General features: G+C 41.9%; 1 long non-coding RNA gene across 1 annotated transcript; it reads right to left on the bottom strand.

The window, feature by feature from the left end:
* Nucleotides 1–916: 916 nt before the first annotated feature.
* On the bottom strand, nucleotides 917–1,775 carry LOC307041626. The gene is made up of 2 exons (XR_013808828.1): nucleotides 1,745–1,775; nucleotides 917–1,222 (listed from the first exon to the last, which is right to left on the bottom strand). It is a non-coding gene; the product is annotated as an uncharacterized lncRNA (long non-coding RNA).
* Nucleotides 1,776–13,156: the final 11,381 nt, after the last annotated feature.

Raw genomic sequence — 13,156 nt, 5'->3', positions numbered from 1 at the left:
ACAGAACTGGACTCCTCACAGCAGTGAACTTCAGCACAGGTACAAATACTATTTATTTCATACTGTACAAAGAATCAAGAAAGTATCGACTTTAATACACTGATATGCATTCCATTAAACAATCGTAGATCACCTACACACCAGTGAAGTTGAGGGTTTTTTCTGTGCAAAAAGTTACATGTAGATGTTAACAAGCAATATGATTTTGTAAGCTTTCTAATTTAATGTATTAAAGGCAAAGATATTTAACACATAGTGATAACTGCTACTATTTGTCTCTCAATATTGTCTGTAAAAAACGTGGTAAAGGTTATTCTTTCAGTGAGACAACAGAGCAAGCTTCTACAGTTGCACTACGTTCTGATAACAGTTAAATATTATTTTGATAATAAAATATATTTCAATGTTGATGAACTTCATACTTTTCATTCATAATCTGATTGTCTTTGTAGCTCACTGTTGAAATAAAAAAAAAACATTACAATTACAAAATAATTATATCTGCAGCCCCTAAACACACAAACACACTGCTTTCATAAATAACACACTTGTTCTGCAATAATATCTTTTATGTTTCCTGTAATTTTTGTTAGGAAAGGACATGCCTGAAAGACACGACATTTTCTCCTTCTCTGAGGGTCAAGAAGAACATCCAAGAGGAAAATTAAAAGCTGATGCTATGAGATTTTAAGACCAGTACACTACTTTTATTGTAAAAACAGTCAGCTGATCGAATGCCTATTTCCACATCTACACTCCATCCGCTGATTATTTCTATTTGCCTCGCTTTATGAGCTTCACATAACTTTTGCCTTGTACCGCAGAGTTTGCAACGTCACAAATGAATGGGGCCAATCTTCAGTCAGATGTGAATGTGTAATCAAACATTTTCAGTAAGAATAATGGACAAAAGGAGTGCAAATATAAATACAATTTATTGAAATGTGAACCAAAACTTAATCAAACATGTTTTAAATAAAAAGCACATATGGACAGAAGGTGTAAACCTATTAAAGTAAACACATTTAGTCAAATAAAGTGACAGACTAGGCCTGTGCAGTTGGTATCAGCTTTGCCCAGCATCAGACCAGGTCCTCCTTGCAGAGGAAAGACCCTCAGTCCTCTCCGGGCCAAACAAACAGACAGGACGTCCATCACACGGAAGTGTCTCCCTGAAGTCTCTGCAGCTTTCTGGACACCACGCTGTCTCAATCCGTCCACACTGAATATGAGAGGGGGAAAATGAAAATAACAAATGCTTTAGATAATAAGAAACATAAAGTTGACTTCTGAGTTGCTCAGTTTTTTTAGATTGTCAATACTATTACTGTATAACTAATATATCAGGTTAAGAGGCACATTCAAATAAAGATTGGTCTTTAAATACATGTTGTCTTTTGAATTGTTTGTCTAAAGTCAAGGATCTAGAACTGGTACTTAGTTTTAATGATACAGTCTGGTTATTATGCTGTTTGGAGGAGGCCTCACGGGTCAGAGCACTAACTAGCTACCATCACATGTACCTTAGCTTGACTTAAATGTATTAAACGTATAATTAAGTTATATCAAAATATAAATAACTAATGTCATGCAAACATATTAATATTTGCTTGATTCCAGTGTTGAATTTAGCACAATTGCATACAAACGTTAAGGGATTTTAAGATTCTGAAGTATTATGCTAAAAACTCAATAACTTAGATTATTATTTATAGTTTTGCTGAATAGTTTCATGTCCGCTTACCTTAGAAACGTAAAATGCCATGGCAGTGTGCCAGGCGCGCCGGATTCATTTTAGAATTGGGGGGGCCAAAAAAAGTGCGTGTGTATGGCCCAATCCCAAACTACGCCCTAGACACTCCCCCTCCGTGACGGAGTGAACTCCGTGGAGTGACACATGAGGCTCCCTCCTGTCAGATGGAGGGAGTAAATACAGCGGCAAGCTTTGGGACAAACTCCCCTCTCTCCGGCAGAAACAGGAAATGCCGTAACGGCTACAACGGTTTCAAATCAGCATCTCTTTGACAAAAAATGTAAATGAATAACTCAAATAAAACTCCAAACATCTTTAATTGTGTTACTTTTTTGTAAAGCTCTTAGTTTTAAACCTGATGTTTATAAGCTTCTTAGTGTTTGCAACAGTCTGTAAATATACACCATTTTATAATAAAATGCACACATTCACCTTTTTCTAGACTAAACACAGGTATGATCCTAAGTAAAAAAAAAATGAGGTTATCATGAGGTTGTTAACATCGCAATTTATCACTATCGTTTAGTGGTTTTGCAAAGAATTAACCACTCTGTTTTTGTACCATTCTGCGTTGAAGTACCTTCTCTTTGCCCAAATAATCTACTAGCGGTCTCCTTTTTTCTGATAGTTAGCTGTACAGCTTTAACCGCCTCAATGTCCCGACAGCAAACCTCCATGCAGTTGGAACCAGCCTGTTTCGGTTCAACAACGGCGGCGGTGGGGTCGGCGGCGGTTTTGACAGTTTCTGCGGCCGCAGACTAGAGCTGCTGCTTTTGGGTTCATCTGGCTTCGCTGTTTGAAGAAGGTCCAGCCTCCGGAGATGTGGTAGTCAGGGATGTGACCTTCCAGTTGTTAAATTTAAGTTTAGATTGACCGTATTTAGTTTTCTTCTGCGCTGGTTCTTCTGACATGTTTGCAAGTGTATATATTCTTTATATCTCTAGGTTAACGGCTGACACACACAGCAGAACAACGTAACAAATAAAGTAAACAACGTAACAAATAAACAAATCTAAGCTTTTTTATTGGTTGTAATTTACATGGATACATTTGAATGGTGTGACAATGTCCTATTTGATTGGGTTAAAATGTATCTTCTTCCTGTTATGTCTGCCTGCTTTATTTTACCTAATGCAAAGTGACCTGCTCCATCGAAATCGTTCGCATTGACCCGAAGACACATTTTGATTCCTAGCTTTCTAATGAGATCAGGATTGTTTTTGTACTCCAAATATTAAGCAAAATATGTCACATTATATAATGACTGTTACAGAGTCATCGTTTTGAGAAAAAGGCCTTTAAAGTGTTTCTCTTCTCTGGAATCCATCGATCTGATTGATTATTAGCGGAGCAAATGATCAAAAATACTACGGAGGGAAGATATTTTCGTTTGGATTACTGCACTCACGGGAAACACCGGCTGTTGTTCCTGTTGTGACGTTAAATTACTCAGTTCTCCGCTTGTAATTATGCCATTACAAACTTCAAACCTGTATTTATCATCTGCATTTGCCGAAACAAGTTTAATATTCTGAAAGCCAAGACTTTGTTTATTTGAAATCAGATGAAAACGAACTGTAACGGACCCTGCCGTGTTATCTATGATTACTATGCCTTACATTCATAATTTCAGCGGGAGGGAGGGGGAGCGGCGCTGCGGAAGAGCAGAGTGGCCAGTGAGAGGCGAGCTGTGGTCTTCCCTTTACAAGCTTAAAAAATGCGTGTAGCTAATGAGATTGAATATATATAACAATACAAAATAACAAAATATACACAGCTAGATCAGATCGCGTTTTAGATGCGACTTTAGAGTAGAGGGGAATTATTGAAACGGGATTTGTACAGTGTTCCGCGCCGCGTGTATATACGTGTGTGTTTGTGTATTTTTGCGTTTGTGTGTATTGTGTTTGTTTCCCGGGGAAAAGACTCACGAGAAACACCGGCTGTTGTTATGCCTGCAGTGACGTTAAATTACTCCGTTCTCCGCTTGTAATTATGCCGTTACAAGCTTCAAAGTTGTACGCCTATTTATCATCTGAATTTGCCGAAACAAGTTTAATGTACTGAAAGCCAAGACTTTGCTTATTTGAAATCAGATAAAAACAAACTGTAACGGACCCTGCCGTGTTATCTATGATTACTATACACCTTACATTCATAATTTCAGCGGGAGGGAGGGGGAGCGGCGCTGAGGAACAGCAGAGTGGCGAGTGAGAGCTGTCATCTTCCCTTTACAAGCTTCAAACATGCCTGAAGCTAGTGAGACTGAATATAACAATCAAAAATAACAAAATGTACACAGCTAGATCAGATCGCGTTTTAGATGCGACTTTAGAGTAGAGGGGAATTATTGAAACGGGATTTGTACAGTTTTCCGCGGCATCTGCTGCTGCGAAAATGTGGGGCAGGGCTGAAAAGTGGGGGGGCCAATGGCCCCCTGGCCCCCCTGCTTCCGGCGCCCTTGCAGTGTGCAGATGGGGAGCATGTTAGCTTAGCTTGGTAGCTTCAGCTAGCTCTGGAACTTTCAGCTCGGTGGCAGCAGGTCCCGCCTCGGCTCCGCCTCTTTGCCCTTATTTGGATCAGGCTGGAGAAGGCGGGAGTTGAACTCTGACGTCACTGTCGAGCCGTTAGTGGCCGACTCCGCCTACTAAGGGCTTCTCGGCAACTCTGCAGAATCCTATGGGTGACGTCACGGACCCTACGTCTATAGAGAACCGCAGTGACGCGTCGTAAAACCCGGAAGTAAACTTCTTCCGGTTCCATTGTCAAAAACCAATGCAAATTCTCCATAGGATTTTGGAAAATAGCTCGAAATAAGGTCTGTGGTTGACACACATTTAAGAGAGGGATCACGTTTTGTTCAGCCGGATAATCTCCACATGTCAACCCTACTTTTATAATTTTATAATCATAAATCTAGTCGCCAGAAGCAAAATGCTAACGTTATGCTATAAACGAACTACGAGCCAGTACAGCAGCAGGGTCGCACGACTTCAACGTCACGCCAACTTAAGATCGTCTCAACTGACTTGCACTGAAACTGCACTTTGAACACTTTAAATATATTAACATTTTAAACTGTATACCCCGGTTATCTAGGCCCTTTTTGTTTTGTTTAATGTGTACCACGTTTATCTAGGCCCTTTTTGTTTTGTTTTATGTATACATGTCACACTGTGGGAAACGATATTTGGAGATTTCTGGATGTATAACACATGTCGAATTTTTTACAATAAAGCTGAATTTGACTTTCGGTGTTGTCAGGGCTAGCATGAGGGACAAGGTTTATAGTGTCGGTGAGTAGTGATAGCAAGAGTACCGTTAACCTAGAGTTAATTTATTCACATTAATTCCCATCAACAAATCAATTGTATGTGTCACATGAAATCTTTATTCGGCAAGGCAAGTTTATTTATATAGCACTTTTCAACACAAGGCAATTCAATGTGCTTTACGAAAAATGAAAGACATTAAGAAAATGGCATTTAAAATCAGTCATTAAAAAGGAAAGCTCATAAAATAAACATTAAAAGAAAAAATACATGGATAAAAGTTACAGTGCAGTCTAAGATATGAATAGTTCAATTAAAAGCAGCGACAAAAAGGAAAGTCCTCAGCCTGGATTTAAAAGTAGTAAGAGTTTTAGCGGACCTGCAAGTTTCTGGGAGTTTGTTCCAGATATTTGGAGCATAATAACTGAACGCTGCTTCTCCATGTTTAGTTCTGACTCTGGGGACAGAAAGCTGACCCGTTCCTGAAGACCTGAGAGACTTGGATGGTTCATAATTTAGCAGGTCAGAAATTTATTTTGGGCCTAAACCATTCAGTGCTTTATAAACAGCAGCAGTATTTTGAAATCTATTCTTTGACACACAGGAAGCCAGTGTAAAGACTTCAGAACTGGAGCGATGTGATCCACTTTCTTAGTGTCAGTGAGGACTCGAGCAGCGGTGTTCTGAATCAGCTGAAGCTTTCTAATAGATTTTTTTAGTGAGACCTGTGAAGACACCATTGCAGTAGTCCAGTCTACTGAAGATAAAAGCATGGACACGTTTTTCCAAATCCTGCTGTGACATTAGTCTTTTAATCCTAGATATGTTCTTTAGGTGATAGTAGGCTGATTTAGTAACTGTTTTAATGTGACTGTTGAAACCAATAACTAATTTAACCCGCTCACAAGAGAGCCCACCTCCGAAGATCGTGACTGGCTGAGGGACAGACTCGGGGGCAGGTTTTCAGGAATTTCTTGGCTTCTCTCCCCCGAGCCAGAAGAGGAACACTGCCGCTTGGAAACACTTACTGTTCCTGAAATTATCAAATCTGTTGGGCATCAGGGAGCTGAGGCAATTGTGGCAAGCATGGCATTGTCTGAGGTGCAACAGAGGGCAATTCAGGTGGCTACCATTGGTCAGCGAACCAACCCAAACTGGCATTTGTTCAGGAAAGGAAGGTTGACTGCCAGCAACTTTGGAGCTGTCCTGAGGTCAAAGCGTGTGACTGCTTCCTTTATTGCCAGGGTGCTAGGGCAACAACAGGCCCTTGATGGTGTTTTGTCTGTACAGTGGGGGACTATGAATGAATGTGAGGGCGTCAGGGCATTCACCACTGCAACCCGGATGCAGGTCCATGAGTCAGATTTTTGTGGCTCTCCCTATCAGGATTGTTGGGGGTATCTCCAGATGGTCTGGTAGGGTCTTCCGCTGTGCTGGAGGTAAAGTGTCCCTACAGAGCCAGGGAAATGACAATTAGTGAAGCATTGCAAATCAAGGGCTTCTATGTCAGTAAGGAAGGAGAAACATTCAGCCTGCGTGAGGAACATCCTTACGGTACGTCTACACTACAGGCATTAAAAAAATCTTGTAGCTGGGCTTGTCTGAAGCTTGGCGATTTCTCGCGCCCAAGGCGACCAACAACCAATCAGGAATCTCCCGCCCGCCCCCGGCATACAAAGCGAAAAAAAAGCCCTCTTCTTCTCCACTATTGCCAAAATGGATGCCGGTTTTGTAGCAAGGGTAGCGTTGGTTTATGCAATGTCTCGCAGGAGGCCTAGTATTGTGCGTGGCTGTTGGGTACATCCGATACTCAGAAAACGTCTGCAATGAGGGGAATACCACGTTCTTGTCCAAGAGCTCAGCCTGGATGGTGTACTATTTCAGCAGTACTTCAGGATGAGCAAAGACGTGTTCAACAAGTTGCTCGGAAAAGTGGGTCCACTGATTGCAAAGGGAGACACCCGTATGCGTTTGTCAATCCGACCCGCCGAGCGACTCGCCATCTGCCTACGGTACGTTTTGTGTATTTCTACTTCTTTAATATGACTCTGTGTATAAAGAGAGAGAATGCATGCAATGGATGAATGAAGTCTGTGATTTAGTTCAGATGAATGACATTAATTAAGATAGCTAGGTAAACACAGTATTGCTCCCCTGTGTGTGTGTGTGTGTGTGTGTGTGTGTGTGTGTGTGTGTGTGTGTGTGTGTGTGTGTGTGTGTGTGTGTGTGTGTGTGTGTGTGTGTGTGTGTGTGTGTGTGTGTGTGTGTGTGTGTGTGTGTGTGTGTGTGTGTGTGTGTGTGTGTGTCTGGGGTATATGTGTGTGTGGTCTGTGTGTGTGTCTGGGGTCAATGTGTGTGTGGTCTTTGTGTGTGTGTGTGTCTGGGGTATATGTGTGTGTGGTCTGTGTGTGTGTCTGGGGTAAATGTGTGTGTGGTCTGTGTGTGTGTGTGTGTGTCTGTGGTATGTGTGTGTGTCTGTGGTGTGTGTGTGTCTGTGGTCTGTGTGTGTGTCTGTGGTGTGTGTGTGTGTCTGTGGTATGTGTGTGTTTGTGTCTGTGGTGTGTGTGTGTCTGTGTGTGGTCTGTGTGTGTGTGTGTGTCTGTGGTCTGTGTGTGTGTGTGTCTGTGGTGTGTGTGTGTCTGTGTGTGGTGTGTGTGTCTGTGGTCTGTGTGTATGTCTGGGGTGTGTGTCTGTGTGGTGTGTGGTGTGTGGGGGATCTGTGTCTGCGTGGCGTATGACATTTTTTTTTTTTAATCATGTATATTACTTTTTTCTCAGGTACCTGGCAACCTGTGACTCGTACAGGACCATAGCATTCAGCTATCGGGTGCATGCAACAGTGGCTGTCATCGTGAAGGAGGTTGCGAGTGCCATCTGGATCGCGCTGGTCGAGGAGACCATGCCAGTACCACAGACGGAGGACTGGAGAGCCATCGCTGCTGGGTTCCGGGAGCGCTGGAACTTTCCGAATTGTGTTGGTGCCATTGATGGGGAGCACTTGGTGATCCAGGCTCCGGCAAATTCTGGGTCCCTGTACTTCAACTACAATTCGTCCCACTCCTTGGTACTACTGGCTGTAGTGGATGCCCAGTACCTCTTCAGGGTAGTGGATGTCGGAGGTTTTGGAAGGAGCAGCGACAGTGGGAGCCAGCGAAATTCCGCTTTTGGAGAGGGCCTCCGAGATGGCAGTCTGCAGCTACCACCTGACAGCGTCATCCCAGGAGCAGAGCGGCTGGGCCTTCTTCCCCATGTGTTTGTTGGGGATGAGGCTTTTCCGCTGCTGGACAACCTGCTGCGTCCATTCCCTGGACGTCAGCTCACGCGTGAAAGGAGGCTGTTCAATTACCGCCTCAGCCGGGCCAGGTTGGTTGTTGAATGTGCGTTTGGCGTCCTCGCATCACAGTGGAGAATGTTCCGGCGTGTCATCACCACCAGCCCGGAGGTAACAGAGTTGTGTGTGAAGGCCACCTGTGTGTTGCACAACTTCCTCCGCAGGAAGACAATAGGAAGGCCATCACGCACACCTGTCGTCCCTGTCGTCGCAGAGTCGAGTGATGACGCTCCAACCCTGCGCGATGCACCTAGGATGGACTCAAACAACGCCACACGCCGATCCATCCAACTGCGGGAGACCTTCTGCTCCTATTTGAATGAGGAGGGTGTAGTGTCATGGCAGCATAAAGTGGTGTAGGGTCACCATGGCTCCTCCAAACCAAAAGCTCTTTTAAGAGCTACACCTTTTCTTTAAAGAGCAAATATTCCAAATGAGCCATTTTAAAATCAAACATTCCTAATAAACATGTTTCTTGAATTGATATTATTATATTATGATTTGACTAACAACCTTTTTCTTTCAGCCCTGTTTTTACTGATAAACCACTCATAATTTCAATAGGTTTTCACATGAACAATTACAGAAGAAAGCACATTATATATACCGACATACATGAAGCTTCTGGTATGTTGCAACTGACAAACTACATGAACAAGTGAAGAAACAGTATAGCCATAACATACTTTAATGTTTTATATGGTAATGTTGTGAGTGAAGTGTGTGTGATGAGTGATGATTGTAAAAAAATGTAATGTGGATCAGTATGTGTGAAAAAATTATTAAATTATAAATTGTCCTGGTCCACGTCAAAAATTAACTGGTGTATCCCGAGGCGGACTCTTGCCCTCTGTCCCCTTGTCATCAGCCTCATGGTGAGCAAGAGGCTCTTAAAAAACTGCAAGTCCTCGTCCTCCTCCACCACTGGTGGGGTTGGCTGGGCAATTGCTGGGTAATTGCTGACAGCAGACTTCGTTCGAACGAGGACATCTCCCTCTCCCTCCCCCGTTTTTTTCCCCGGACCTCAGCATTCTCCTCCTGGCTGGCTGCTGCTGGCTGACTGGCGGGCTGACTGGCTGGTGGACTGGCTGGCTGGCTCACTCTCTACCTGGCTCTCTTCCTCTGCCACCAGGGTGGATGGAGGCAGGGTCTGCCGGGGGACATTGCTGGACGTCGCACGGTCTATGATGAATGGGGTTAAAAACCCCATCACTGCCATGACCCTGCCCCGCTTCTTTTTGCTTCCTTCTCCATATTCTTCTCCTTGCAGAACCTGTCCCTCAGAGTCTTCCATCTCTTTTTGCACACATCCTCTAATAAAATAATAAAGTTAATAAATAATAGTTAATTTCTTGAATTTACTAAATTATTCCTCCAATAATGAATGCTATTTTTATGCTACATGCTGGCTAAATATACTGTCTATGCTTGATAGCTGTGCATGTATTATATGTTATGTTATATATTATGCTTATACTTATTATATTATATATATTATAATTGTATTATTATATTAATATATATTATATGTTATGCTACATTACTAGCTGTCCATTCAATGTTAAAACGAAGTAAACTGGATATAAACTCCCCAAACAGTTGAAAACCTACCAGTTTCACCAACTGTCTCTGCCACCTCCCGCCATGCCTGGTTCCTCCGGTTTAGGTCCCGGTAGGTGAACAGAGTACAGTCATACAGGACTGGGACACTTGCCACGGCAATGATTAATTTATCCTCCATTTTATGACATATGGAAAATAGTCAAGACCTGCGGTATCAGCATACACGCGGTTTGATTGGCTAGCGCTTGTACAGGCGGGAATTGCATAAACGGGATTTGATTGGCTGATGCCAAGCATCGAGCCTCAAAAGTTGAACAATGTTCAACTTTTGATGCCGATAGATGCTCGTGATGCTTGCAAAGCCATGCCAAGCTCCCCACAATGCAGTTCGGCAAAGATTAAAAATCTCCTACGTCAATCCATTCAAGTGAATGGGCGAAGCGTTGAAAGCATTTTTCGATGCCTGTATTGTAGAAGTACCGTTACTGGCACCAAGTGCAAGGTCAGCTTCACCTCACTGCAAGAAAGAAGAAGAAATACAAAAATTGTGAATTTTTTTTAATTTACATTTACTCGCCTTTGCAATGTTGTGGTTGTTAGAGTGTTAGGTTTCCTGTCAACTCGTCTATTGGGAAGATATAAAATATTAGTTTCATGGAAGTCACACCGTCACATATAAGAGCATTAAGACATACAGTACATAGGCTAAAACAAAACATCTAAAGATATAACCTTGCACTTCGATAAGTCTCGGGAACATTTTCACTATTTTGACATTTTTATAGATGAAAATTGAACTAAAGAAATAAATGGTAGATTAATCCATATTGAAAATAGGTGTCAGCTGCTACACTAATTATAATAGTTATATTTCTTAATTAATTAAGATAAGATATTACTGTATGGATCCCAATTTGGGAAATGTTTGTGTTGCAGCAGCATAACAAGAAAAACAAAATATAAGTTATTATATATACAAAAGTATGTGAGGGATGGAATATTAAATTGAATATAAATGTAAAATGTACATGTGATTTTACGTCCAAGAGAAGCTATGGAGCAGAGTTCTCTGCCAGCCAGAGGCGATTTGTTACTTGTTCAATATGTCAAACTGATTTCCCTGACTACAATCTTTAGTTACATGGTGAAACGTTATGCTGCTTGTACTAATTAGACTTATCATATAAGCCACGCAGGTTTTAATAGGATGTATTCATTATCTTTATTTATATTGCGGTCTTTTCAGCAGTGCCATCTCTAAAACGGCGATACAGTCACTAACCATCATTTACATTTCACCGTGACATGGACAAAAATGTAACGTCAGCTTACCTCATGACACGAATCCAGACTCTCCTTTGGAAAACATCGGTCGGGAAACGATAGAACAAGCACGTTTCATGCGAAGACCTGTGGCTGCAACCCGGAGCAAAGCAACAAATCATTGCGTAGCTAACTAGTAGCGCTAGCTTTAGCTAACGTTAGCTAACGAAACGAACTGCTGAGTAAAATTGGAAAACACTGGTAATTAATTATTCTATAATTTGTAAAACTACCGTGTTAAAAACGACAATTTCAAAAATGCAGATTCTAATGGTCAGATATAGATATACAGATACTTAAGATAGGCAGGTACTTGCTTTCAAGAAGAACACAGGGGAAAACAAACTTAGCAGGAGTGTTTACGTGTTCGGCGTAATGACGTAAAACAGCCTCGACAATTTCTGTAGTCCTATTCAGCCACTCGGTAACAACCATCGTTTTTCAGACACGTAAACTCTTCAAAAATCCCCAGGGGGGTCACTGCTGATGTATTTAATGTCGTAGAACAAAACGTGATTTATCTCTTAAATTTGTGTCAACCACAGACCTTATTTCGAGCTATTTTCCAAAACCCTATGGAAAAAATGCATTGCTTTTTGAGGAAGGAACCGGAAGTGCTAAAAATGCTAACTTACTTCCGGGTTTTACGACGCGTCACTGCGGTTCTCTATTTATATATACAGTATGTGCCATCTTAAAGGCACAGTCACACCTGATGTGACACATACGTAACAATCTCCAGGCGGAGAAACTCGACTTGAGCTCCGCTGCCGCCATGATAGTCTTGTTAGTAAACACAAACACGCACGGAGTAACGCACCATGTAGTAACGGTAACTGAGTTACTGAATTTAAAAAATAACGCGTTAGAGTACTAGTTACTGCCAAAAATAACGGCGTTACAGTAACACGTTACAGTAACGCGTTACTTTGTAACGCGTTAGTCCCAACACTGGTCAAAGCTGAACATGAGGATTGCAACACCCAGCAGGAGAAACAGGATATCTTTGGTGATATCGACACACACATATGGCATGACAGATTTTGACAATATTTTGCCACTTTATAGCTTCAAAACTATCCATCTGAAATCCTAGAAGAATGCGACAAGTCAAGGGTGATCAACTGAAACATCTTAAAACCAGATTTGGAACCCAGACTACATCTGATAAGAAAAGCAGCAGAGGTGTTATCATGTATTCCATCATATTATTTGTTCTCAAATTCTCTGTCTTCTTATAGCCGTATGCTGTGTAAAAGTCCATTGTTTTTATCCTATAAAAGAGATGTTCCCCACAGGTCTTATCAAAGAATCCTATTTCCATCCAGTTCCCTCTAATCCTTTGACATGTAGCCTACTAAACCCTTCACCTCTACCTGCATTTGATTTATGACATGAGCTCCTGCTCTGTCATGGGCCTAAATTATGTTGTCATATCCTGTTACAAAGAGAGGCAAGACTGGAGGCGAGGCACAGGATCAATGTTTAACATCATTCTTTTTCTGATGTGTTTTCCTCAGAGGAGAAAGGTTACAGTTAGAAATACTTTGTGCTTGAGGGATTTTCCACTGCCTGTTGACTCACTCAATGCACCTTCTGCAACAATGCCAAGACAGGCTGAGAGCAACAACACAGACATACATTTTTCATGGACACCCCTTTTCCAGAAGTTTGCCAGTGAATATGCAGAGAGTGATGGAAGTCATTGTGGCTCTGAGCCTGTGTGGGGGTGAGTGAGTGGACATAATCATGTCCTGCTCCTCCATACAGTACATGTGGAACCATGCTTATAGAGTGTGCACTGATGTCACTTCTTACCATGCACAATTTCATAAGGTATGTGCCACATGGAGTACACAATAAACTAAATAAAAGGGAAGTGATATTCATGGCCTGTATGAGTGATGACATTGA

This window comes from Notothenia rossii, assembly GCF_949606895.1.
Source record: "Notothenia rossii genome assembly, chromosome: 5".
In the NCBI taxonomy this organism is placed as follows: domain Eukaryota; kingdom Metazoa; phylum Chordata; class Actinopteri; order Perciformes; family Nototheniidae; genus Notothenia; species Notothenia rossii.
Note: the sequence above shows the minus strand (reverse complement) of the source record. Positions and strands in the feature narration are given on the sequence as shown.